The sequence below is a fragment of the Chenopodium album genome, chromosome 9, assembly GCF_948465745.1.
Source record: "Chenopodium album chromosome 9, dcCheAlbu1.1, whole genome shotgun sequence".
Lineage (NCBI taxonomy): Eukaryota > Viridiplantae > Streptophyta > Magnoliopsida > Caryophyllales > Amaranthaceae > Chenopodium > Chenopodium album.
In genome coordinates, this window is record NC_137842.1 from 50,468,938 (window position 1) to 50,488,446 (window position 19,509).

Below are 19,509 nucleotides of genomic sequence, written 5' to 3' on the forward strand. Positions count from 1 at the left end.
TTGAAATAATCAAATTGTTTGATTGCCTCATTGAAACAAATGTTCCAACTCCTTGATGCTTGCTTCAATCCATATATGGATTTCCGAAGTTTTCATACCTTTCCAGGATTTTCTAGATCTTCAAAACCCTCAAGTTGTATCATATACACTTCCTCCGTCAAGAACCCATTCAAAAAGGCGGTTTTGACATCCATCTGCCAGATTTCATAGTTTAAAAATGTAGCAATTGCTAGAAGAATCCGAATGGACTTAAGCATAGATTTTGGGGAAAAGGTTTCATCATATTCAATACCATGAATCTGTTTGTATCCTTTTGCAACCAATCTTGCTTTATGGATGTAGACATTTCCATCTTTGTCTATTTTAATCTTGTAAACCCACTTGCAATCAATGGGTTTTACCCCATTATACAAGTCTACCAGGGTCCACACAGCATTTTCATACATTGATTCCATTTTGGATTTCATGACCTCAAGCCATTTCACTACTACAAAAATTGGCAAAGAGACCTGTTAAAATATGTTAGAGGGACCGCATCGCAACGAGTCTCTAGCTCAGGGGTCTGTTTGATAAAGAGACACGTTCGTTAGAAGGGTTCTGTTTTTTAAGACAAAGAGACCCGTTGTAAGTGATAATGGGTCTGTTATGTAAGTAACGAAATTAATATTTTAGAAGAATAAGAGACTTGTTATTTGATATAAGGGGTCTGTTTAGTGGTATCTAATAGACCTATTATGTGAGATACCAGGCCTCTTTGTTTTTTAACTTAAAAAAAAAAATTATATTTGCTTTTTATTTAGTGTGGTTTGGCAGGTTTACATTTGAATTTTCAAAATTTTGTTGATTTTGAAAATTTTGTTAATATGCAATATAAAAATTGGGTGATAAATCATACAAGTACATTGTATGTTACAACCACAGAAAATAACCTTGGATAAAATAAAATTGATGTGATACAAAAAAAAAAACCAAAAATCATTCAACATAAATTTATTTACTTAAATTAACAATTATAATTACATTAATAAATACATGACTACTCCATTTCCAATTCCTTTGTTAGAGAATTTTGTGTGACAAAATCATCACGCAAGTCTGACAAAAAAAAAAAAACAAATTAGTAAATCACTTAATGAAATTAATATATATCAAAGCTCTAGTACTCTTTATTGAAGGTGATTGTAAGGAAGCTCTCGATGGTCACAAATCCAAATCCTCTTGATTTGTCGGTTTATCTGTCGTTAATCACCTGACAAAAAATCACCATAAAAATCAACACCAGACCTTGAAAACCAACAGAAGTTTTCAGAAAAAAAAATTGTTCGTCTTTCAAAGAACATACCGTTTTCCGATAATCATCATAAAAAGAACAGATCAAGTAACAATAGTAGCAGATCAAAGTAACATCAATTGTAATCATTTCAGACGAATCAATCAAAGTAACAATTTCATAAGTCAAACTTACGATTATCATTATATTCAATTTTTTTCATCATTTATTTGTGAGATTAACAAGAAAATTACCTTTGAAACAACGATCGAGCCATACTGAGAGAAAGCTCTACTCTTAAAAGCTTGTTTATCGGTGACCAATGTAAGGCCTCCAACGAAGCATCAAGAAGATAAAAAGGAAGAAGAAATGACGGCGGATTCATCAAGAGAGGATGAGGGTTTTAATTTGGGGTTAGACTTGGGCGGAGGTTTTAAAGAGTGAATGAGTGAATGTGTTTGAATGGAAATAATGATGTATAAAAGGGGGAAAAAAAAAGGTAAAGTGTTGTCGGGAGAGTAAAGCTAAGAGACCCTATAAAGTAGAGAACGGGTCTGCTGTCTCTTTTTTATTTTTTTCAATACACAAAAGAGGCCCGTGATAATTAATATTAGATCTCTTACATCGAACAGATCCGTTAGTTAAATGACGGGTCTTTAATTGGGGGGTCTTTTTTCCAAGTTTTTTAGAAGTGTTTATCTGAGTTCGGGCTCGCCAAAGCTTGTCTTTAGGTTTTGGGTTCCTCATTCTCCAATAAGAATATTTCAGAATCCTCAGTCAACAGAACCTCAACAAACTGTTTGATTCTGATTATGTCAGACCTACGTGGGGTAGGAGCAAAAGTGGGAGCAAAAACAAAATATTCTCTCCAACTCTTTAAATATTTTTGCAAGAATTAGATACAAGTGGGACGATAGGAGTCTTGCTAGTTTAAATAGCTTGCTCTGACACACGATTTGTCAAATTAGTCGACTCATGCGCCCTCGCCTCTGACGTGGTGTTATCCACTTACATTTGTTGCTCGTCTCGAATTTCTTCGAGAACCACTTTACTCCCACTTGGATTTCTAGAGAGGAATTCCTTTTCTAAAAAGACACCATCGCGAGAAACAAACACTTTGTTATCTTCGCGATTGTAAAAGTAATACCCTCTTGTTTCCTTGGGATAACCTACGAAGAAACATTTATCTGATTTAGGGCCTAGTTTGTCGTCTTGTAAATGTTTTACATCGGCTTCACATCCCCAAATCTTAAGAGAAGACAAGTTTAGAACTCTTCCATTCCACATCTCATATGGAGTCTTTTCCACCGCTTTGGACGAGCTTGTGTTTAGTACTTTAGTAGCTGCTTCTAATGCATATCCCCAAAACGATATGTGAAGATCTATAAAGCTCATCATTGACCGAACCATATCTAGCAAGGTCCTATTCCTCTTTTCGGACACACCATTTAACTGTGGCGTTCCTAAAGGAGTTAACTGTGACAGTATTCCACAACTAATTAGATGTTCATCAAATTCTTGGGTTAGATATTCACCATCACGATCAGATCGCAGTGCTTTAATCGTTTTCCCAAGTTGATTTTTTATTTTATTCTGGAATTCTTTGAACTTTTCAAAGGCTTCCGACTTCTGCATCATTATGTCAATGTAACCAAATCTACTTAAATCATCAGTGAAAGTAATGAAGTAACTAAATCCACCCCTAGCTTTTGAACTCATTGGTCCACACACATCTGTATGTATTAGTCCCAAAAAATCACAAGCTCTTTCACCTATTCCCAAAAAGGGTGACTTGGTCATTTTACCTAGCAAGCATGACTCACAATTTTCAAATGATTCATAATCAAATGAAGAAACGAGTTCGTCTTTATGTAATTTCGGGATGCGCGTTTGGTTTACATGACCTAGCCTATAATGCCTTAATGTCACGGTCCGAGAGTTTTGACACCAGATCGTGCGGCGCGCTCTTGTCTATTGGCGACAAGAACGCAATCCTTGAACGAAAGAGGTTCGTGAGCAAACAACAATACAAACCAAAGGTATCTCAAGAAAGCACTCGTGAACAACGGGTGCTGAGTCGGGGCTTGTGACGGCCGATACTTCAAAGCAGGCACAAGCAAAACCGACAAGTTGAAGGCGTCTTTTAAGGGTCTCTTGGTTTGGTGGGGATGCTTTAAAACAAGGTAAGCATAATATCTATAAAGGCTTAAAACAACACACAAGACTTAAAGCAATAGCAACGGGACAGGGAGCTTTGATTCATTAACCATCACTCCCTAAAGAGCTTTATATTGAATAAGTAGAGAATTACAAGTGAATTCTGAAACAACAGTAACTCAATAATTCTCCTTAGAGTCTAGAAAGTGAAAAGAAATACCGAAAAGATAATACATAAGGTAAAATACAAGGAAAAGGGAAGGAGATACATAGAGAAAGAGGCGGATCTATTATCCTCTTCTACTTAAGCTGTCGACAACCTCGTCGACTTACAAACAAACTTACACATAAAAGAAAAGGAAAAAGCACCTTCACTCTTCGGTTGCAGGGGACGTTCTCGTCCTGTTTATGATGTTAGCGCGGTTGCTGGTGTAGCGGCTGTCGTCTTCTGTATCTGGGTGATATGGTTTGAGGTGACTAACGTGGAAAAATGGGTGTATCCTCATCCACGTAGGCAGTTCAACCTTGTAAGCATTCTTCCCAATCCATTTGTGATGCGAATAGGGACTTCATATTTTCTTATCAATCAATGATCCATTCCTCTAAGAAACTTGAGTTGTTCTGGCAGGACTTTCACCATCACCATGTCCCCTACACTGAATTCCAACGGCCTTCTGTTCTGGTCATCCCACTTCTTCATTCTCTTCGATGCTCGCTCTAGGTAAGCACGAGAAACTTCCATGTTTTTGTGCCATTCTCGCTTGAAATCTTGTGCTTCACGACTCCTCCCATCTTCATATGTTGTTGTGGTATGAGGTATGAGAGGTTGTTGGCCCATCACCTATTGAAATGAGCTTCTGTTGGATGTGGTAATCTTCTGGGCGTTGAAGCAAATTTGAGCAACATTAAGGAGTTTCACCAAATCCTTCTAATTGGCGCTGACAAAATGTCTCAAGTATTCCTCTAAGAGATCGTTGAATCTCTCTGTTTTCCCATTAAATTGAGGATGGTGGCTTGAGGACATGTTCAAGTATGACCCCATTATCTTAAACAATTCTGTCCAAAATATGCTCGTGAATCTCGTGTCACGGTCGCTGACGATGCTTGGCGGCAAACCCCAATACTTCACAATGTGTTAGAAGAACAATGATGATGTCTCCTTAGCACCGCAGGCCTTTTGTAGGGGAACAAAGTTGGCATATTTTGAGAATCTGTCGATCACCACCATTACTGCTGAATACTGATCTACTTTGGGGAGACCACTGATGAAGTCCATAGATATGCTTTCCCACGGACGTGACGACATAAGGAGAGGATCTAAGAGGCCTCCAGTTTTCTAACGATCCACCATGTCATGCTGACAAACAAAGCAGGTCTGGGTGTCGCTCATGACATCTTCCTTCATCCCAGGCCAATAATACCACGTGGAGAGCAAGCTTAAAGTTCTCTGCCAACCTGGATGTCTCGCCCATAGTGTGTCATGGCATTCCTTCAACAACATTTTCCTTAATCCCCCTGCTTTAGGGATGAAAAGCTTTGTACCTTTGGTGAAGATGAGGCCATCTTCCATCCAAAAATGTCTGGTCTTTCCTTTTTCAATCATCTTCATTATTGTTGCTGTCATCGGGTCATCTAGTAGGTAAGCTCATACTTCATCCCTAACAGATGTGGCAATACTGCTTGTGGTCATGGCTACTAGCTTGTACATTGCGGCAAGATCAGCACGCCTACTCAGGGCATCAACGACTCTATTGCTTTCTCCCGGTCTAAAAGTAAACTCCACATCAAAGTCGGAAAGTGACTCCTGTCAACGAGCCTGCTTTCTTGTTAATTTTGGTTGGGTGAGGAAGTATCTCGCCGCCGTGTTATCGGTGCTAACAATAAACTTTGAGCCCAACAAGTAGTGTCTCCACCCCTTCAAGCAATGAACGATAGATAAAAGCTCTTTTTCTTGTGTTGCTTATCTCCTTTCTGCATCACTCAACTTCCGGCTTTCGTAAGCCATTGGGTGTCCTTGGAGTAAGACCCTTCCCAAAACATAATCGGAATTGTCCGTCTCCACTTCAAACGGTTCGTTGATGTTAGGGATCGCTAGAACCTGCTCCTTCATTATTGCTTCTTTGAGTTTGAGGAATGTAATACATCGTATTTTTATACGTATTTTAATTAAAATAAGTATTTTGAGAAGTATTTAATTGAATTGAATTGTTTTATTTAAAGTATTTTAATTATTTATTTTAAATAAGTTTGGAAATATTTATCAAAGGAAATTTTATTTAATTAATTAATTTAATTAAGTTGGGGTTTACTTTAAGGAAATTTTTATTTTGGTAAAGTTTTATTAGGGATGGGATTAGGAAAATCAAAAGAAAAAATTTAGGGAAAAAGGGTTTGTAGAGAAGGGGTATAAATATCCCACATATGAGGCAAATTAACTTTGCCCAGAGTGGAGAAAACCCAAGGTAAACTTCTCTCTCCTTACTCCTTATTTTATTTCTTTTTCTTTCTCCTTTTTTCCCCTTCCTGTAGACATCTACTTTTGGCCTCCTGTCCCGACAGGAAGTGCAATGACGATAAATAAAGCCATCTTCGTGTTGGATCAAAGTGAAGAATACTTATGGATAACTGGTTAAGCCACAAAACACAAAAGACTAGCCCGAAGAAAAGAACAAGGCCAATACAAGGTCCAATTAACTAAACTCGATCATAATTAGGCTTAAGCCCCTCCTTAAAACCCAATAATGACGGATTTAGGAGCGTCTAGGTTAAAATTTAAGTTGTCGCGGAAAATGTCGCGCGCATCTCACAAAGACGCGCTCAGCTGTCGCGCGCAACTTATTCAGTTGCGCGCAGCACTTCGCGCAACTTCTGGAGATGCGCTCGCGAAAGATTCAGGATATCAAAATATTTGAAAATCGAATCTTACCATAGAGTTGCGCGCAAGACAAATAATTGCGCGCATCATCAACGCGCGACATATTCACTTGCGCGTAACAGTCGCGCGCAACTCATTTAGTTGCGCGCGACATCTACTGCGGCAGAATGCTCTTAACCCTAAACCTAATTATTCCCGAAAAAATAAAACCCTAACCCGAGGCTTAAACACACAGAAAATAACCTAAAACGCTGGCAGAATACTTGTGAACTTGTGCTTCCTAACCCTCTTTTCCTAAACACTCCCCCTTTTGATAATTTGTTACTACGGTGGAGGTTCCCTAACAAGAAGGAATCCATAAGTGTTCTAAACGGAGATCTAGCAAAGAGAAGTGGTAAATTCCTGAGCACTTAGTTAAATCACGTTTATTTTCTTTGTTTAAAAGAACCTTAATTAACTAATTAGTGTTGTTTGATCACCCTTAAAATAATTAATTAATCCATTCCATATAGCATCTTTCATTAAATAAAGATTAGAATTGAATAAAATAATTGTTGGTTGATCACTTAAGCCAAAGCGAATACTGCATATTTTCTTGTTCTTTTCACGAATTTAATTAAATAAGAATAATGACCTTACGATGTAATTCCTACGTGAATTGTCGTGTGTAAATAAAATCAACTAACATAGTTGTAGGTATCACATTGCATATATTGTTTGGTGATGAAATTGTGCAAAGGAAGAGCTAGTAGAGGTCGCACTAGGGCTAGGATCGCAATTCCCCTCTAAAGGGAACGTTATCTTAGTACCCTCGCTCCCGAACTCATTTCTGGTTTATGTAGACCAATTTGGGCATGGGTAAACTTATGATTCATGCTAAACATCCCTTGAAATATACTTGGGAGAAAGGCATGAACGAGGTTTATGGGTTTTCCTAAAACTCATTGGCGACTCCTACTTGTTCCTTACAAAAAAACGTGTATGATAGAATCATTTCTAATTCAAGGTCCCCCAAACAGTCAGAATTCAAATCCTTATACACCCTAACAAGTGTACAGTCCTAGGCTTTTAAAGGGCCATGGGCATTTAAGGAGAGTACCCCTTAGACGGGATCACCCTCCTTACAGTGGCGACTCCATTGGGACTTAGAGGTTACATGATTAGTTCGTAGTTATGGTCCAAGGTTTCCAACACCAGGTTGCCTATGGGTTGTAACGAGAACTAACTTGGATAATCTCTAGTTAGAGAGTGAGACTTGAATGCATAATATCTTCCTTTTGCACAAAAGTAAAAATCAAACAAGCAACATTGCATCATGCATAAATATAGCACACTTTAACATTGGGGATTGGCTCATTGACTAGGGGTTGCCAACACTAGGCTTCTATCCCGAAATCAATAACAATCATCCCACCCATATCGCCAACAAAATGTTGGGAGGACGGTGTCATAGGTCAACTCGTTGAGTGATTGATTTGTGCGTCGTTTCTTAAGATATGGTACCTTGGACACCCAAGCCTTTTTCGACCTTAGAATGGCAATACGTGAATCTTGACTTGTGGCATGCTTATGTGATTATGTGACTATATGCAACGTGTTAGGATAGTCTTCTTTTTTTTCTTTTAGTTTAGTCTAGGTTCCCAATTACGAAGTCGTCTCTTCGTGATTTAGAGTCATATTCGATGGGTAACATGAAAAAAATAAAAAAAAAGCGCTCGAATTAAAAAAAAAATCATACGAGCAGGTGGCGCGCGCAACTCATTGAGTTACACGACCCCTCCCAGCGCAAGTCATTTCGTTGCGCGCGACATTCGTGCGCAACCGAATTACTTGCGCGTGCCCACTGTACGAATCAATTTTGATTTTTCAAAAAACGAATTAACTCGTCAAAACGATATCTTTATTCAAGAATTGTTAAGGGCGATGTTATCCGTTCGAATATATCTTACGTCATTTTCTTTTTTCTTTCTTCCCCTTCTAAACAAGCGTATCGGTTTACTTATTCTTTCGTACTTCTTTTAGGGCCGGTTTCCAATCTTGGGAAAGAAGACTCCCAAGCACTCGCCTTCTACGTTTACCATCCAAAGATCAATCCCTTTCAATCCATTTTTCTTCGACAACTAGTCTTAGTCCAACAACAATGTCAACCATTGAAGAACTTCAAGAGGAGATTCTTCGTTTGAGATAGGAAAAGGCTCAAGAAGCCGAGGAGAAAAGAATTAAGAAAATTGAAAAGGCTAATAAGAAAAATGTTGAAGCCTTAGCCTTGCAAGAAAATATGGAACAATTATCCATCAAAGAAAAGTCGTTGGAGAAGCTAGTTCTTCGTTCTACAATGGGGAACAAGTACTTCGAAGCAGAAAAGTTTGCTCCTCCCGCAGAACTTGCTTTACCAGAAAAGTTCGTAGCTACGGACTTGCCAATATTTAAGGTGACTAATAATCCACAAAATCATTTAATGTGTTTTACTAGCACCATGGCATTAAAGGGAGTTGATTCTAAGCTTTATCCTTTGACTTTCCTTTTATCTCTAAACCCAACCGCAAGAGAGTGGTACTATGGGCTAGATCCAACATTCAAGGTAACATGGGAAGATGTAGTTTCGGCTTTCATTACCCAATATGAGAGTAATGTAGAGTTCAAATCCACTCTACGTGAACTCGAAATGCTAAAGCAAGGCGACGATGAAGGTTTCCTTACTTTCTATGGTAGATGGCAAGAAAAGGCGGCCCACCTTTCCCAAAGGCCACCCGAACTCGAATTAGTACAAAAATTCATTGACAACTGTCATGAAAAGTACAACAAAAATCTATGTTACCTTGGTTTAGACAATTTTCAAAAGGTCTATTCCGTGGCTACTAGGATTGAAGATGATCTTGCCAAATAAAAAGAAAATAAACCCCATCATCATCATCAACCTAAAAATAACTACAAGAAGCTAGAGGAATGATAGCACATCATCCTTTATTGACGTATTTGCGACCACCTCGCAATAAAATAACACGAATCAATATAATGATCCTAGGAAAAGATGGACAAGAGAAAGAAAATTTACTCCATTTCCTGTGAGCTATAAAGAATTGCTACAGAAATTAAATGAAAAAGGTTTACATGCACCAACAGGACCAACACTACCCACTCCACCAGAAAGAAGATTTGCTAATTGGGATGGTAATGCTTATTGCGCTTATAATAGAGGCAATGGACACGATACAAAATGTTGCTTTGTCTTAAAGCACAAAATATAAGATTTGGTAGACGATGGGAGAATTCCTACGCCTAAACCTAATAATAATGCATCCCCCTTAGGGGTGTTTCACATCAATGAGGACCATATGGGAAGTGATATGTTCAATCCTTTGAACTATATCACACCTATAGGAGAACCTCTATCCAAAATACTCATGGGGAAAACTAATGAAGTATGTGGACTATGGGACGACGACTTTCAAGACTTATATGTCTCTAAGTATGCCGCCGTCCCACCTCCATCTTGTTTACAAAATGAAACAAATGGAGTGCTTGATTGGGATCATTTCTTGGGGAAGTCACAAGACTTATCAAATCTCTCCTTGGATGAACAATGGCATCAAGCTCAACTCATGGAATATCTTGAAATGGAGGCACGCTCAAAGCCTCTAGAAGAAAGTTGGTTTATGAGTCCTACAACTAATCCAAACGAGATAAATCATCAAACTCGTTCTGGGCGAGTTTACCAAGCACCACCACTAAATGGATCTTCGACCACACAAAATAAAACTCAAGGTCAAATGCAAAATACAATACCACCTCCACTTGAGGTGGAAGATCCATTGGTCAAACAACTTCGCCAATCCAAGGCGAATGTTAGCATTTAGGAACTCCTAAGTACTTATAAAGAACATAGGAATTCCCTTACGAATGATCTAACGGCTTTGTCTGTAAGCACATACACAACCCCTCAAGATCTCATTAGCTTGCTTACTAGCGAGAAATCTGACAAATCAATCGTTTCACTAACGATGATTTGCCTTCAAAAGACACTACCCACAACAATGCATTAGATTTAACTGTGGGGTGCAAGGGATACAACATCCCTTTAACTTTGGTGGACAATGGGTCAGCTGTAAACGTATGCCCATTGCGAACTGCAAAATACTTAGGCCTTAATCCAGAAAAAGATTTTCAATCAACAACACAAAGCATTAGGGCCTATGACAATTCGAGAAGATCGGTGTGTGGAGCTGTTAAGCTACCAATTACCACAGGCCCAATACAAAAGATGGTTAGATTCCACGTTATGGACATAAAACCAACATTCAACCTTCTACTTGGATGTCCTTGGATACATGAGCTTGGTGCAATACCATCCTCACTTCATCAAATGATTAGGTTGAACTATCAAGGGCTTCCTATGACTATACATGCTTCTCCACTTAAAATAGCAATAAATGATCAATCACTCTTAGAAATAAACCATGATAATGATGAAGAGGACATGTGGGGATTTGCCGCGGAGCCAATCTACACAATAGAAATGGATGAAGACTTGGAAGAACCTTTCAAGCTTGATCCATATTCCACCCGGATAGTAAACAACATCTTACTCAAGAGTAGTTACTTTAATGGGTAGCCTTTAGGAATAGGAATGAAGAAATCTTTCTTACTTCCTATCCCAAACAAAAGCTTCTCCTTTGGATTGGGATATAAACCAACCAAAGAAGAATTGAAGTCTCACGATGTGAAAAACAAAGCACGTAGAGACAACAACAAGAAAGGGATAGTCACTTTAATTCCATCCTACCAACAAACCCTTAATGGACAATTCATTAGGGAGGGAGAAGACTACCCATGCTATGACTTTCCAGAACCACTAGTTTTGGAAGGAATCAAGAAGCCTGGATTCGAAATATTTCACGATTGCTACTTCTTGGATGACGATTTTAGTATCGTTAAATCAAAATACCCAATTCCAGGGTGCTATGATAGGCAAGCATTTAACTTGCTATTTGGACTAAAACAAAATCATGTCGCTGCGATGACCAATCAAAATGCCATCCAAGATGAAGCTTTTGACCCAACTTCATTGATCACCCCTTCTAATGAAACCATGGATCATGGGTGGAGGAAATCTTTCAAGTGGACCAATCACAAAGGCGATAAGCTGAAAATCGTCACAAGCGAAGGGAAGATGTTTGAAGAATCGGACGACGAATCTATTATAGACTCTAGGGAAGCTGAGAATCTAGGCCTTGTTGCCATTACTGAGTCTTTATTTTCTTTTTCTAAGGACGAAGATCCCAAAAATGATACTTCTCTTAATGTACTTTCTTTTTATTCTAATAATATGAGCTATATTTCCGAGTATATGCCTTCTATTGAATCTTTCGAATGCTATAACAATCAATCTAATGAGGATATTAATAAGTTGGTTGAACTAATGAATGAACGAGAACAAAGGAACCCTATCATTGAAGAAACTGAAACAATCAATATAGGAACTAATGAAAACAAAAGAGAAGTCAAAATTGGCTTAACTCTAAATCCGGAAGAGAGATCAACCCTCATATCGACGCTCAAAGAATTCGAAGACGTGTTTTCTTGGTCATACAAGGACATGCCTGGAATAGATAGGGAAATTGCGGAACATACCATTCCCTTGAACCCTATCTCTAAACCAGTAAAACAAAAACTTCGACGAATGACACCTGACATCGCGTTAAAAATAAAAGAAGAAGTACAAAAACAATTGGACACAGGTTTCATTCGCGTATGTAAATATCCAAAATGGGTAGCGAACATCGTCCCAGTCCCTAAAAAGGATGGACGAGTTCGCATGTGTGTCGACTTTAGGGACCTTAATAAGGCTAGCCCTAAAGACGATTTTCCTCTACTACATATTGATATATTGGTAGATAACACGACTGAACATGCGATGTTATCCTTTATGGATGGATACGCAGGTTACAACCAAATTTTAATGGCAAAAGAAGACGAAGAAAAGACATGCTTTATCACCCCTTGGGGTACGTATTACTATCCAGTCATGCCATTTGGTTTAAAAAATGCAGGAGCTACGTACCAAAGAACGGCTATAACTCTCTTGCATGATATGATGCATAAAGAAATAGAAGTGTATGTGGATGATATGATTGTAAAGTCCAAATATAGAATGGGACATATAAAAGCTTTACGCAAATTATTCACTCGCATAAAAAAAAAAATACAACATGCGATTAAATCAACAAAAATGCGCCTTCAGAGTAACTTCCGGCAAGTTACTCGGATACGTAGTAAGCACTCGCGGTATTGAGATCGATCCCTCTAAAATAAAGGCAATTGTTGATATGCCTCCCCCTCAAACAGAAAAAGAAATTAGGGGGTTCCTTGGCAAACTACAATACATTAGTCGATTTATCAACAAATTAACTATGACTTGTGAGACAATATTTAAAGCATTGAAAAAAGAGGAAAAACATGAATGGGACAATCAATGCGAAAGGGCCTTTGAGAAAATCAAAGATTATCTCAAAAGTCCACCGATTTTAGCACCGTCAGTACCCAAACTACCTCTTAGGCTATACATTACAGATACAGACACGGCCACGGGCACCATGTTATCACAAGAGGTAGAAAAAGTCGAGCGTGCAATATGTTACATAAGTAAAAAATTCATCTAATATGAAACGAAATATAGCACCTTAGAAAAGACAAGTTTAGCATTAGTGTGGGCAACTAAAAAAATACGACATTATATGCTACCACACACTACTCATGTGATTTCTCAACAAAATCCGATAAAGTATTTGTTTGAACAACCACCTATACAAGGAAGAATATCCAAATGGTTGGTGATGTTGGCCGAATTTGCATTAAAATATATTCCAGAAAAATCAATGAAGGGTAAAGTAATTTCCGACATTCTGGCCCAACATCCAATTCAAACAAGTCATGCAAAAACTACTCATCTTCCGGATGAAGAGATTCTCATGACACAAGATGACAAATGGGTAATGTACTTCGACGGTGCATCCAATAAAAAGGGATGTGGCGTAGGAATGTTACTCATAAGTCCATAGGGAGCACATACTCCAATCTCTGTCAAACTAGACCGTGAGGTTACTAATAATGCCGCAGAATGTGAAGCGTGCATTATTGGATTAGAAGCAGCATCTAGCATAGGTGTGCAAAAATTAGAGGTATATGGAGATTCCAGTTTGATTATAAATCATATACTGAAAAAATGGAAAATAAAGAACTCCACAATGATCTTATACCAAGCACACCTAGAGCAACTCGTCGAGCACTTTGAACGTATTGACTTTAAATATCTCCCAAGGGATCCTAAGGGATGATAATCAATTTGCCGATGCGCTAGCAAAATTAGCCTCAATGATCAACATTCCAGATCACTTGAATATGATGCCATTTTGCGTTGATAGAAGAGAAGAACCATCATATTGCAACTCAAATAGAGGAAATAAATGACATCGAAGGGAACAATCCTTGGTATGATCATATCCTCCAATATATTACTCATGGCACATATCCCGAAAATACTTCATCGAAAGACCAATGAGCCTTACGAACACTTGCGGCTCAATACGGTCTATTAAATGGTCAATTAAGCAAAAAAGGACCTAATGGTCAAAGTTTATTGTGTATAGACCAACCCGAAACCACACGCCTTATGGAGAATACTCACAAAGGTGTTTGTGGACCTCACATGAATGGTAAAATGCTTGCAAAAATAATTTCGCGACAAGGGTACTATTGGTCCACTATGGAACATGATTGCATACAATATGTCAAAAAATGTCCAGAGTGCCAAATTTTTGCTAATTTACAACACCTTCCACCATCCGAACTATATAATCTCACTTCTCATTGGCTCTTTTCAACTTGGGGAATTGACATAATTGGAAAAGTCTCTACAACTGGAGCAGGAGGGCACGAGTACGTATTGGTAGCCATCGATTACTTCACCAAGTGGATTGAGGCTGCTTCTTACGCGAATATCACTTCTAAACATGTCGCAAAGTTTCTCAAACAAAACATATTTTGTAGATATGGAGTTCCACACGAACTAATTAGTGATCAAGGATCTCAATCCAAAGCTGAAGTCGAGACCCTCTTAACTCGTTATAAAGTAAAACATCATCACTCATCCCCATACAGACCTCAAATGAATGGAGCTGTAGAATCAGCAAATAAAAATATAAGTCATCATTAAGAAAATGGTAGAAAATTATAAATATTGGCCGAATAAACTACACTTCGCACTATGGGGTTATAGAACATCTATACGAACATTAATAGGAGTAACTCCATACTCCTTAGTTTTCGGAATGGACGCAGTTCAACCAGTCGAACTGGAAATACCATCCCTACACATCGTACTCGAAAGTAAGCTACCGAAAGCCGAATGGGTAAGAGCGAGGTATGAGGAGCTTTTATTGCTCGATGAACGGCGATTAAGAGCTTTGCATCATGTACAAGTCTACCAAAGGCGCATTGCGCGTCATTTAAATAAAAGAGTAAAACCCAGAAATATAAAAGAAGGTGACTTTGTACTAAACGAGGTTAAGGGTCCGTCAATCGATCCAAGAGGGAAATTCAAACCTAATTGGATAGGTCCCTACCGCGTAATTTAAATCCTATCAGGAGGAGCCGTCAGATTAATGGACATTGGAGGAAATGAAATTCGCCAATTAATAAACATTGATCGACTTAAGAAGTATCACATATGAAATCCGGATTAACTCGTTCATTCATATAACTAACTTTAATTAGCATTCAATTGAAAGATTCTAAGTGATATGTATTTTACCGAATGACATGATAAAATAAATAACACTTGGGGAGGGGGGGTAATTTAGAAATAATAAATCGTTCTAAGTGTTCAGTTTTTTATCGAACTTCACGAAAAAAAAAATCTTCACACTTGGGGGGGGGGGGGGGTAATAGCACAGAAATACAAAAAAATTCGAAACACTTGTAGTACAGGTGTCACGTGCAACTTGAATAGTTGCGCGCGGATGTCGCGCGCAACTCATGCAGTTGCGCGCGACAGGTTCGCGCAACCTTAGTTGTTGCGCGCGATAGGTTCGCGCAACCTTAGTTGTTGCGCGCGATAGGTTCGCGCAACCTTAGTTGTTGCACGCGCCACCTGATCGTAAAATTGCGAACCCGGACTTTTTTGTTTGAACGATGTTGCAACTTCTACTTACGATAAAAGGAGGGCGTTTCGTGAATATAAACATTTACTAGGGAAATATAAAAATTAAACTTTGATTTAATTCATTTTAAACAAAGTTTGATTAATTTTTTCATTTAATTTCTACTTAAGGAGGTAAAGAAAAACAAATAAAAATAAAAAAAGAATTAGAACTACGCAATGACCTGATTTCGTGATATGAATACATCGGCAATCTATATGATTCGGTCATATCAAAATATCAAAACATAAAGCTCATTTTTATTTCATTCAAATTCAAAAAAAAAAAAGGAGACATTGTGGAACTAGATCATAAATAAAGAAAAGGGGCATAGTAGTGATTACACTTTATTAAAAAAAAAAAAAAAAAAAAAAAAAAAAGGAGAAATTGTGTAACACTCTAAGGCTTCACTATATCCTCAATTGTCACGGATGATGGAGGAGTAGTTTCAATCACAGTATTTTCAAAAACCTTAGAGCTTTCTCCTATAGTCTTCTTCTTGACCCATACATTTTTCTTCAATTTAGGAATAGGAGCCTTTTCAACCCTTTTTCCCTTTTCCGAAGCTTTTGTTAGAGTCCTCTTTCAAGTTTGTTACGAAGGTTCCTTGATTATTACACCTTTTTGTGCAGGTTTGGAGGGAGCTTTCCTATTGGATTCCTTCGAACGCGCCTTAGGAGATGAGAAGTCCTATTTTCTTCTTACTCCTTTGTTTTGGCCACTAGGAGGGGTAGTGGTGGCTGAATGCATTAAAGGCTTGGGTGGATTGCGAGCCGTGGCAGTTTGATATTTAGATCGAGCCTTGTTCAATTCGCCCTTATCTGCCGCATTCATCGAAGCCTTATAAAAGGAAGATAATACAATACTCGCAGCAAGATTTTGTACTACCCACCTTGGAAGACTTGACCAATACTCTATCCAACGGAAAATTCGCTCGGGTCTAAAAGTCACATCTTTGGGTGCATCACAGTCTTGCGGGGGAATAATCTGTTTCATCCCGTATTGTCCATTACCCTGCAAGGAAAAATGTAAGTAGCACTAGATAGGCCTAAAAGCCTGATGTAAGGGCAATTGAGACTACTCCCAACCATACTATTTATGTTCCACCAAGGAATCACAAAACGTATGTTAGGAACCCCGTGACAGAAAAACGATGTCCATTCCTCTTCATTCTTGTGCTTGTAAAGGATTCGACGTTTAGGGAATGTCCGTAATCCATTAGCCTCGATATTTTGTGGCTGATCAACTATTCGCAAACGCTTCATGAGCCACATCTGAAAAATAAAAAAAAAAATCAGTTTTTACACGAGCAAGTGGCGCGCGCATCAGAATAAGTTGCGCGCGCCATCCGCGCGCAGCGCAGAAGATTACGCTGGACATACCAACGCAACTTCATGGCTTGCACTCAAAAAACGATGAAAAAAAAAACTTACGTGTAATAGGAGTGGACTTCCCGTGAAACCATTTTCGTTAAGGTCTCCTCTAAGGCGATTCAAGCATAAAATGGTTTCTGCCAAAGCCAAAGGAGCGGGTGAATGACATCCCTCTATTTGCTCTACTACGGACACCATGGAATGATCTCCATATTATTTGCCTTTCCTAAGTAAACAATTGACAACAAGACAATAGCATAAACCACGAATTTTAAAGCGCTGTATAGTTATGTTGTCACGAGGGGCGACGAAATGTTCAATAAATTGAATTAAACTCACGCCTTCTTCAGTTCCAATATTGGTCATATCATTGTCGGACAAGTAGAAAAATCTTTGGAATATAGGTATGTGTTCCAACGATGGGGGCGAATAAGTCACAGAGAGAGTATTTGTAGGGAAGCCTAGCAAGGCCTCGAACTCACCAGGAAGGGGAATAATTTCGTCCCCTTTAAATAAAAAGAGATGGTGGTTGGAATCCCAATGGTTAACTGCGGCATGAAGGAAATCAAAATTAATCACTAATTGCATATAATTCAATAGAGGGTCAAGGTGATAAATTTTGAAAGCTAGTTTGTCCTCGTTTGAAAGGGAGGTAACCCATTGCTTCAAACGTTGTTCAAAGGTCTTCACCATTGTTCAATGGAAAAAAAAAGAGTAAGAATTTAGAGAGATTATTCTTTTTTAGTTCTTATAACATTACTAAGCGAATGAATGCGAGATGATAAAAAAACCTACACCAAATTATGCTTAAATAGACCCAAGAGGGGCATATTTTCGGCAATTTTCGCCCAATGAAAAGTTCAGAAAATGGCACGCGCAACTCATGAGTTGCGCGCAACACCCACGCGCAACTAAATCACATGCGCGCGATAGCCGCGCGCAACTCATCCAGTTGCGCACTCTTCTCTTTCGCGACATGTGGTTTAGGCTTATTTTCGTATTTTAGCTTACATAATGACAGAATGCTTGCCTTTTGCTAACTCTTGTGTCCCTTTTCTTTCCTTTTTATTTGTTCTTTTTTTTATTATTATTATTTTCTTGTTCTTCTTTTCCTTCTTTCTTTTTTCTCCCCTATTTTTTTTTTCTATTTTCCTTATTTCCTTTTTAGTCTCTTTTTTCCTTTTTTTCCTTTCTTTTGTTATTTTTCGAGGGGGGTAAGTCGGGAACCCTTTCCCTCCCTCGGAAATTTTGTTTTATATATATATATATATATATATGTGTGTGTGTGTGTGTGTGTGTGTGTGTGTACAAATGGAAACAAAAAATAATAATAATAATATAAATGACATATACAAAAAAAAAAGTGTCATATGTACAACAAAACAAAATAATATGTACATTTGTTTCCTAAAAATATAACAAAATGTGTACAAAAGGATCAGGGTGCTATGCGACTGCTAGACGGTTGTTGTCCATCATGCAAAATCCCAAAACGAAGATTAATACATGAAATGTAATAACTTCGTCGAAAAAGAAAAGAAATGAAACTTACCGCAATCATCCGATGATCAAGGCATGACAAAGTCACAAGGGCTCTTCGATAAGCAGCTCGGAAAGCACGTATAGTCCTCACCATGCCGTTCACCGTCTCGTGCGGAACCTGTTCCAAGAATATAAGGACAGTTAGTAAACAAATGTATATGAAGCAAAAAATAGAAATATTTTAAGTACATATACAAAAAAGGACATACCGACTCAACTGTCTCATGAATGAACGGTATCCCCTCATCATCCTCCGCTGCTGGAAGGATCTCACGAATTACCGATCCAACAGGATCGGTATACGTGCTCTCCGCTGTAGAAGGCACCCAACCGCCTAGCTCGACCCGCTAAGAAATATATATATATATATATATATAATAAAAAAAGGGGGTGTCAAAGTTCTGAAAAATAAATAGAAACAAAAAAAAAAGAAAGAAGAAAAAAAAAGAATTAAGATACTAACCGGAACAAAAGCTGGGAAAGGAGTCAGCCTGGATGTAATGAAAGCCGGATAAGGAGCATCCGGCAGCACCAGCTGATCTGATGGATAACGAAGGATCGCCTAAGCCCGATCCTCGGTCGAAAGCAAATCCAGACGTAACATCCGGATCGGAGGATCCACAGGAACTATCGGCTCCTCTGACTAATGCTGCCAGAGAACGCGCTGCCTAAAAATCAAACGTCCGTCCTCTGGAGCACCGGGAGTCCCGAGTAAAAAGCCCGGAACCGGCAGCGAACCATGTCGGACCAGATATCCTCAGGGACTCCGACGATCAAACTACAAGGACGGAGATCGATCTAATGCAATCACATGAAATCATCAAAGCAAAATAATAATATGTAAAGAAAAATACACAGGTGTTGTCAAAATACTCACCGACGCATGGGTCGCCGAAAGAATCCTCTGGCGAAAGTCGCCGGCTGAAGTAGCTCGCCTTTTCCTAATCGTAGCCAGTCAATGGCCGATAGGAAAGCAAGCAGCCCCGAGCATCCTAGGGGCTTGGAAACGCAGGTACGAGTATCCCCAAGCCTAAACAAAGGAGAAACGGCTTAAAAAGAGAAAAATGAATAATAAAAAATTAAAAGAAAGTTTAA

General features: G+C 38.6%; 1 long non-coding RNA gene across 8 annotated transcripts in view; it reads right to left on the bottom strand.

Moving 5' to 3' along the window:
- Positions 1 to 641: 641 nt before the first annotated feature.
- Positions 642 to 19,509, bottom strand: part of LOC145558550 (uncharacterized) — a 35,261-nt gene continuing 16,393 nt past the window's right edge. For 3 of the 8 annotated variants that reach the window (XR_014092530.1, XR_014092534.1, XR_014092529.1), the window contains 5 exons: positions 19,292 to 19,444; positions 18,878 to 19,212; positions 18,624 to 18,761; positions 18,425 to 18,532; positions 642 to 1,249 (listed from right to left, as the gene is read on the bottom strand). This is a non-coding gene — a long non-coding RNA (uncharacterized LOC145558550). The other 5 variants (XR_014092533.1, XR_014092532.1, XR_014092531.1 and 2 more) reach the window with 5 other exon arrangements.